Source organism: Triturus cristatus, chromosome 6 (assembly GCF_964204655.1).
Source record: "Triturus cristatus chromosome 6, aTriCri1.1, whole genome shotgun sequence".
Taxonomy (NCBI): domain Eukaryota; kingdom Metazoa; phylum Chordata; class Amphibia; order Caudata; family Salamandridae; genus Triturus; species Triturus cristatus.
In genome coordinates this window covers 1,099,312,889-1,099,321,784 of record NC_140589.1, presented here as the reverse complement: position 1 = coordinate 1,099,321,784, position 8,896 = coordinate 1,099,312,889, and positions in this window count along the sequence as shown.

Genomic DNA, 8,896 nt, shown 5'->3' with positions numbered 1-8,896 from the left:
AGAGTAAGTGTTAAGACCTTAGCTATTAGGCCAGAGTAAGAGTTAAGACCTTAGTTATTAGGCCAGAGTAAGAGTTAAGACCTTAACCAATAGGCCAGAGTAAGAGTTAAGACCTTAACCATTAGGCCAGAGTATGAGTCTAAGACTTTAGCTATTAGGCCAGAGTAAGAGTTAAGACCTTAACCAGTAGGCCAGAGTAAGAGTTAAGACCTTAACCATTAGGCCAGAGTATGAGTCTAAGACCTTAGCTATTAGGCCAGAGTAAGAGTTAAGACCTTAGCTATTAGGCCAGAGTAAGAGTTAAGACCTTAACCAGTAGGCCAGAGTAGGAGTTAAGACCTTAACCAGTAGGCCAAAGTAAGAGTTAAGACCTTAACCAGTATTCCAGAGTAAGAGTTAAGACCTTGACCAGTAGGCCAGAGTACGCGTCTAAGACCTTAGCTATTAGGCCAGAGTACGAGTTAAGACCTTAACCAGTAGGTCAGAGTACGAGTCTAAGACCTTAGCTATTAGTCCAGAGTACCAGTCTAAGACCTTAGCTATTAGGCCAGAGTACCAGTCTAAGACCTTAGCTATTCGGCCAGAGTAAGAGTTAAGACCTTAAACATTAGGCCGGAATATGAAACTAAGACCTTAGTTATTAGGCCAGAGTAAGAGTTAAGACCTTAGCTATTAGGCCAGAGTACGAGTCTAAGACCTTAGCTATTCGGCCAGAGTAAGAGTTAAGACCTTAGCTATTAGGCCAGCGTAAGAGTTAAGACCTTAGCTATTAGGCCAGAGTAAGAGTTAAGACCTTAACCATTAGGCCAGGGTATGAGTCTAAGACCTTAGCTATTAGGCCACAGTAAGAGTTAAGACCTTAGCTATTAGGCCAGAGTAAGTGTTAAGACCTTAGCTATTAGGCCAGAGTAAGAGTTAAGACCTTAGTTATTAGGCCAGAGTAAGAGTTAAGACCTTAACCAATAGGCCAGAGTAAGAGTTAAGACCTTAACCATTAGGCCAGAGTATGAGTCTAAGACTTTAGCTATTAGGCCAGAGTAAGAGTTAAGACCTTAACCAGTAGGCCAGAGTAAGAGTTAAGACCTTAACCATTAGGCCAGAGTATGAGTCTAAGACCTTAGCTATTAGGCCAGAGTAAGAGTTAAGACCTTAGCTATTAGGCCAGAGTAAGAGTTAAGACCTTAACCAGTAGGCCAGAGTAGGAGTTAAGACCTTAACCAGTAGGCCAAAGTAAGAGTTAAGACCTTAACCAGTATTCCAGAGTAAGAGTTAAGACCTTGACCAGTAGGCCAGAGTACGCGTCTAAGACCTTAGCTATTAGGCCAGAGTACGAGTTAAGACCTTAACCAGTAGGTCAGAGTACGAGTCTAAGACCTTAGCTATTAGTCCAGAGTACCAGTCTAAGACCTTAGCTATTAGGCCAGAGTACCAGTCTAAGACCTTAGCTATTAGGCCAGAGTAAGAGTTAAGACCTTAACCATTAGGCCAGAGTACGAGTCTAAGACCTTAGCTATTAGGCCAGAGTAAGAGTTAAGACCTTAGCTATTAGGCCAGAGTAAGAGTTAAGACCTTAACCATTAGGCCAGAGTACGAGTCTAAGACCTTAGCTATTCGTCCAGAGTAAGAGTTAAGACCTTAGCTATTAGGCCAGCGTAAGAGTTAAGACCTTAGCTATTAGGCCAGAGTAAGAGTTAAGACCTTAACCAGTAGGCCAGAGTAAGAGTTCAGACCTTAACCAGTAGGCCAGAGTAAGAGTTAATACCTTAACCATTAGGCCAGAGTACGAGTTAAGACCTTAACCTGTAGGCCATAGTACGAGTCTAAGACCTTAGCTATTAGGCCAGAGTAAGAGTTAAGACCTTAGCTATTAGGCCAGAGTAAGAGTTAAGACCTTAACCATTAGGCCAGAGTATGAGTCTAAGACCTTAGCTATTAGGCCAGAGTAAGAGTTAAGACCTTAGCTATTAGGCCAGAGTAAGTGTTAAGACCTTAGCTATTAGGCCAGAGTAAGAGTTAAGACCTTAGTTATTAGGCCAGAGTAAGAGTTAAGACCTTAACCAATAGGCCAGAGTAAGAGTTAAGACCTTAACCATTAGGCCAGAGTATGAGTCTAAGACTTTAGCTATTAGGCCAGAGTAAGAGTTAAGACCTTAACCAGTAGGCCAGAGTAAGAGTAAAGACCTTAACCATTAGGCCAGAGTATGAGTCTAAGACCTTAGCTATTAGGCCAGAGTAAGAGTTAAGACCTTAGCTATTAGGCCAGAGTAAGAGTTAAGACCTTAACCAGTAGGCCAGAGTAGGAGTTAAGACCTTAACCAGTAGGCCAAAGTAAGAGTTAAGACCTTAACCAGTATTCCAGAGTAAGAGTTAAGACCTTGACCAGTAGGCCAGAGTACGAGTCTAAGACCTTAGCTATTAGGCCAGAGTACGAGTTAAGACCTTAACCAGTAGGTCAGAGTACGAGTCTAAGACCTTAGCTATTAGTCCAGAGTACCAGTCTAAGACCTTAGCTATTAGGCCAGAGTACCAGTCTAAGACCTTAGCTATTAGGCCAGAGTAAGAGTTAAGACCTTAACCATTAGGCCAGAGTACGAGTCTAAGACCTTAGCTATTAGGCCAGAGTAAGAGTTAAGACCTTAGCTATTAGGCCAGAGTAAGAGTTAAGACCTTAACCATTAGGCCAGAGTACGAGTCTAAGACCTTAGCTATTCGTCCAGAGTAAGAGTTAAGACCTTAGCTATTAGGCCAGCGTAAGAGTTAAGACCTTAGCTATTAGGCCAGAGTAAGAGTTAAGACCTTAACCAGTAGGCCAGAGTAAGAGTTAAGACCTTAGCTATTAGGCCAGAGTAAGAGTTAAGACCTTAACCAGTAGGCCAGAGTAAGAGTTAAGACCTTAACCTGTAGGCCATAGTACGAGTCTAAGACCTTAGCTATTAGGCCAGAGTAAGTGTTAAGACCTTAACCAGTAGGCCAGAGTAAGAGTTAAGACCTTAACCTGTAGGCCATAGTAAGAGTCTAAGACCTTAGCTATTAGGCCAGAGTAAGAGTTAAGACCTTAACTATTAGGCCAGAGTAAGAGTTAAGACCTTAACCATTAGGCCTGATTACGAGTCTAAGACCTTTGCTATTAGGCCAGAGTAAAAGTTAAGACCTTAGCTATTAGGCCAGAGTAAGAGTTAAGACCTTAACCAGTAGGCCAGAGTAAGAGTTAAGACCTTAACCATTAGGTCAGAATACGCATCTAAGCCCTTAGCTATTAGGCCAGAGTAAGAGTTAAGACCTTAACCAGTAGGCCAGAGTAAGAGTTAAGACCTTAACCATTAGGCCAGAGTACGAGTCTAAGACCTTAGCTATTAGGCCAGAGTAAGAGTTGAGACCTTATCTATTAGGCCAGAGTAAGAGTTAAGACCTTAGCTATTAGGCCAGAGTAAGAGTTAAGAACTTAGTTATTAGGCCAGAGTAAGAGTTAAGACCTTAACCAATAGGCCAGAGTAAGAGTTAAGACCTTAACCATTAGGCCAGAGTACGAGTCTAAGACCTTAGCTATTAGGCCAGAGTAAGAGTTAAGACTTTAACCAGTAGGCCAGAGTAAGAGTTAAGACCTTAACCATTAGGCCAGAGTACGAGTCTGAGACATTAGCTATTACGCCAGGATAAGAGTTAAGACCTTAACCAGTAGGCCAGTGTAAGAGTTAAGACCTTAACCATTAGGCCAGAGTACGAGTCTAAGACCTTAGCTATTAGGCCAGAGTAAGAGTTAGGACCTTAGCTATTAGGCCAGAGTAAGAGTTAAGACCTTAACCATTAGGCCAGATTATGAGTCTAATACCTTTGCTATTAGGCCAGAGTAAGAGTTAAGACCTTAGCTATTAGGCCAGAGTAAGAGTTAAGACCTTAACCAGTAGGCCAGAGTAAGAGTTAAGACCTTAACCATTAGGCCAGAGTACGAGTCTAAGCCCTTACCTATTAGGCCAGAGTAAGAGTTAAGACCTTAACCAGTAGGCCAGAGTAAGAGTTAAGACCTTAACCATTAGGCCAGAGTAAGTGTTAAGACCTTAGCTATTAGGCCAGAGTAAGAGTTAAGACCTTAGTTATTAGGCCAGAGTAAGAGTTAAGACCTTAACCAATAGGCCAGAGTAAGAGTTAAGACCTTAACCATTAGGCCAGAGTATGAGTCTAAGACTTTAGCTATTAGGCCAGAGTAAGAGTTAAGACCTTAACCAGTAGGCCAGAGTAAGAGTTAAGACCTTAACCATTAGGCCAGAGTACGAGTCTAAGACCTTAGCTATTAGGCCAGAGTAAGAGTTAAGACCTTAGCTATTAGGCCAGAGTATGAGTCTAAGACCTTAGCTATTAGGCCAGAGTAAGATTTAAGACCTTAGCTATTGGGCCAGAGTAAGAGTTTAAACCTTAACCTGTAGGCCAGAGTAGGAGTTAAGACCTTAGGCCAAAGTAAAAGTTAAGACCTTAACCAGTATTCCAGAGTAAGAGTTAAGACCTTGACCAGTAGGCCAGAGTATGAGTCTAAGACCTTAGCTATTAGGCCAGATTATGAGTTAAGACCTTAACCAGTAGGTCAGAGTACGAGTCTAAGACCTTAGCTATTAGGCCAGAGTACCAGTCTAAGACCTTAGCTATTAGGCCAGAGTAAGAGTTAAGACCTTAAACATTAGGCCAGAGTATGAGTCTAAGACCTTAGCTATTAGGCCAGAGTAAGAGTTAAGACCTTAGCTATTAGGCCAGAGTAAGAGTTAAGACCTTAGTTATTAGGACAGAGTAAGAGTTAAGACCTTAACCAATAGGCCAGAGTAAGAGTTAAGACCTTAACCATTAGGCCAGAGTACGAGTCTAAGACCTTAGCTATTAGGCTAGAGTAAGAGTTAAGACCTTAACCAATAGGCCAGAGTAAGAGTTAAGAACTTAACCATTAGGCCAGAGTACGAGTCTAAGACCTTAGCTATTAGGCCAGAGTAGGAGTTAAGACCTTAACCAGTAGGCCAGAGTAAGAGTTAAGACCTTAACCATTAGGCCAGAGTACGAGTCTAAGACATTAGCTATTAGGCCAGAATAAGAGTTAAGACCTTAACCATTAGGCCAGAGTACGAGTCTAAGACCTTAGCTATTTGGCCAGAGTAAGAGTTAAGACCTTAGCTATTAGTCCAGCGTAAGAGTTAAGACCTTAGCTATTAGGCCAGAGTAAGAGTTAAGACCTTAACCATTTGGCCAGAGTATGAGTCTAAGACCTTAGCTATTAGGCCAGAGTAAGAGTTAGGACCTTAACCATTTGGCCAGAGTATGAGTCTAAGACCTTAGCTATTAGGCCAGAGTAAGAGTTAGAACCTTAGCTATGAGGCCAGAGTAAGAGTTAAGACCTTAACCAGTAGGCCAAGTACGAGTCTAAGACCTTAGCTATTAGGCCAGAGTAAGAGTTAAGACCTTAACCATTTTGCCAGAGTATGAGTCTAAGACCTTAGCTATTAGGCCAGAGTAAGAGTTAGGACCTTAGCTATTAGGCCAGAGTAAGAGTTAAGACCTTAACCAGTAGGCCAGAGTAAGAGTTAAGACCTTAACCATTAGGCCAGAGTACGAGTCTAAGCCCTTACCTATTAGCCCAGAGTAAGAGTTAAGACCTTAACCAGTAGGCCAGAGTAAGAGTTAATACCTTAACCATTAGGCCAGAGTATGAGTCTAAGACCTTAGCTATTAGGCCAGAGTAAGAGTTAAGACCTTAGCTATTAGGCCAGAGTAAGAGTTAGGACCTTAACCAGTAGGCCAGAGTAGGAGTTAAGACCTTAACCAGTAGGCCAAAGTAAGAGTTAAGACCTTAACCAGTATTCCAGAGTAAGCGTTAAGACCTTGACCAGTAGGCCAGAGTACGAGTCTAAGACCTTATCTATTAGGCCAGAGTACGAGTTAAGACCTTAACCAGTAGGTCAGAGTACGAGTCTAAGACCTTAGCTATTAGGCCAGAGTACCAGTCTAAGACCTTAGCTATTCGGCCAGAGTAAGAGTTAAGACCTTAAACATTAGGCCGGAATATGAGTCTAAGACCTTAGTTATTAGGCCAGAGTAAGAGTTAAGACCTTAGCTATTAGGCCAGAGTAAGAGTTAAGACCTTAACCATTAGGCCAGAGTACGAGTCTAAGACCTTAGCTATTCGGCCAGAGTAAGAGTTAAGACCTTAGCTATTAGGCCAACGTAAGAGTTAAGACCTTAGCTATTAGGCCAGAGTAAGAGTTAAGACCTTAACCATTAGGCCAGAGTATGAGTCTAAGACCTTAGCTATTAGGCCAGAGTAAGAGTTAAGACCTTAGCTATTAGGCCAGAGTAAGTGTTAAGACCTTAGCTATTAGGCCAGAGTAAGAGTTAAGACCTTAGTTATTAGGCCAGAGTAAGAGTTAAGACCTTAACCAATAGGCCAGAGTAAGAGTTAAGACCTTAACCATTAGGCCAGAGTATGAGTCTAAGACTTTAGCTATTAGGCCAGAGTAAGAGTTAAGACCTTAACCAGTAGGCCAGAGTAAGAGTTAAGACCTTAACCATTAGGCCAGAGTATGGGTCTAAGACCTTAGCTATTAGGCCAGAGTAAGAGTTAAGACCTTAGCTATTAGGCCAGAGTAAGAGTTAAGACCTTAACCAGTAGTCCAGAGTAGGAGTTAAGACCTTAACCAGTAGGCCAAAGTAAGAGTTAAGACCTTAACCAGTATTCCAGAGTAAGAGTTAAGACCTTGACCAGTAGGCCAGAGTACGAGTCTAAGACCTTAGCTATTAGGCCAGAGTACGAGTTAAGACCTTAACCAGTAGGTCAGAGTACGAGTCTAAGACCTTAGCTATTAGTCCAGAGTACCAGTCTAAGACCTTAGCTATTAGGCCAGAGTACCAGTCTAAGACCTTAGCTATTAGGCCAGAGTAAGAGTTAAGACCTTAACCATTAGGCCAGAATACAAGTCTAAGACCTTAGCTATTAGGCCAGAGTAAGAGTTAAGACCTTAGCTATTAGGCCAGAGTAAGAGTTAAGACCTTAACCATTAGGCCAGAGTACGAGTCTAAGACCTTAGCTATTCGTCCAGAGTAAGAGTTAAGACCTTAGCTATTAGGCCAGCGTAAGTGTTAAGACCTTAGCTATTAGGCCAGAGTAAGAGTTAAGACCTTAACCAGTAGGCCAGAGTAAGAGTTAAGACCTTAACCAGTAGGCCAGAGTAGGAGTTAAGACCTTAACCAGTAGGCCAAAGTAAGAGTTAAGACCTTAACCAGTATTCCAGAGTAAGAGTTAAGACCTTGACCAGTAGGCCAGAGTACGCGTCTAAGACCTTAGCTATTAGGCCAGAGTACGAGTTAAGACCTTAACCAGTAGGTCAGAGTACGAGTCTAAGACCTTAGCTATTAGTCCAGAGTACCAGTCTAAGACCTTAGCTATTAGGCCAGAGTACCAGTCTAAGACCTTAGCTATTAGGCCGGAGTAAGAGTTAAGACCTTAACCATTAGGCCAGAGTACGAGTCTAAGACCTTAGCTATTAGGCCAGAGTAAGAGTTAAGACCTTAGCTATTAGGCCAGAGTAAGAGTTAAGACCTTAACCATTAGGCCAGAGTACGAGTCTAAGACCTTAGCTATTCGTCCAGAGTAAGAGTTAAGACCTTAGCTATTAGGCCAGCGTAAGAGTTAAGACCTTAGCTATTAGGCCAGAGTAAGAGTTAAGACCTTAACCAGTAGGCCAGAGTAAGAGTTAAGACCTTAACCAGTAGGCCAGAGTAAGAGTTAATACCTTAACCATTAGGCCAGAGTACGAGTTAAGACCTTAACCTGTAGGCCATAGTATGAGTCTAAGACCTTAGCTATTAGGCCAGAGTAAGAGTTAAGACCTTAGCTATTAGGCCAGAGTAAGTGTTAAGACCTTAGCTATTAGGCCAGAGTAAGAGTTAAGACCTTAGTTATTAGGCCAGAGTAAGAGTTAAGACCTTAACCAATAGGCCAGAGTAAGAGTTAAGACCTTAACCATTAGGCCAGAGTATGAGTCTAAGACTTTAGCTATTAGGCCAGAGTAAGAGTTAAGACCTTAACCAGTAGGCCAGAGTAAGAGTAAAGACCTTAACCATTAGGCCAGAGTATGAGTCTAAGACCTTAGCTATTAGGCCAGAGTAAGAGTTAAGACCTTAGCTATTAGGCCAGAGTAAGAGTTAAGACCTTAACCAGTAGGCCAGAGTAGGAGTTAAGACCTTAACCAGTAGGCCAAAGTAAGAGTTAAGACCTTAACCAGTATTCCAGAGTAAGAGTTAAGACCTTGACCAGTAGGCCAGAGTACGAGTCTAAGACCTTAGCTATTAGGCCAGAGTACGAGTTAAGACCTTAACCAGTAGGTTAGAGTACGAGTCTAAGACCTTAGCTATTAGTCCAGAGTACCAGTCTAAGACCTTAGCTATTAGGCCAGAGTACCAGTCTAAGACCTTAGCTATTAGGCCAGAGTAAGAGTTAAGACCTTAACCATTAGGCCAGAGTATGAGTCTAAGACCTTAGCTATTAGGCCAGAGTAAGAGTTAAGACCTTAGCTATTAGGCCAGAGTAAGAGTTAAGACCTTAACCATTAGGCCAGAGTACGAGTCTAAGACCTTAGCTATTCGTCCAGAGTAAGAGTTAAGACCGTAGCTATTAGGCCAGCGTAAGAGTTAAGACCTTAGCTATTAGGCCAGAGTAAGAGTTAAGACCTTAACCAGTAGGCCAGAGTAAGAGTTAAGACCTTAGCTATTAGGCCAGAGTAAGAGTTAAGACCTTAACCAGTAGGCCAGAGTAAGAGTTAAGACCTTAACCTGTAGGCCATAGTACGAGTCTAAGACCTTAGCTATTAGGCCAGAGTAAGAGTTAAGACCTTAACCAGTAGGCCAGAGTAAGAGTTAAGACCTT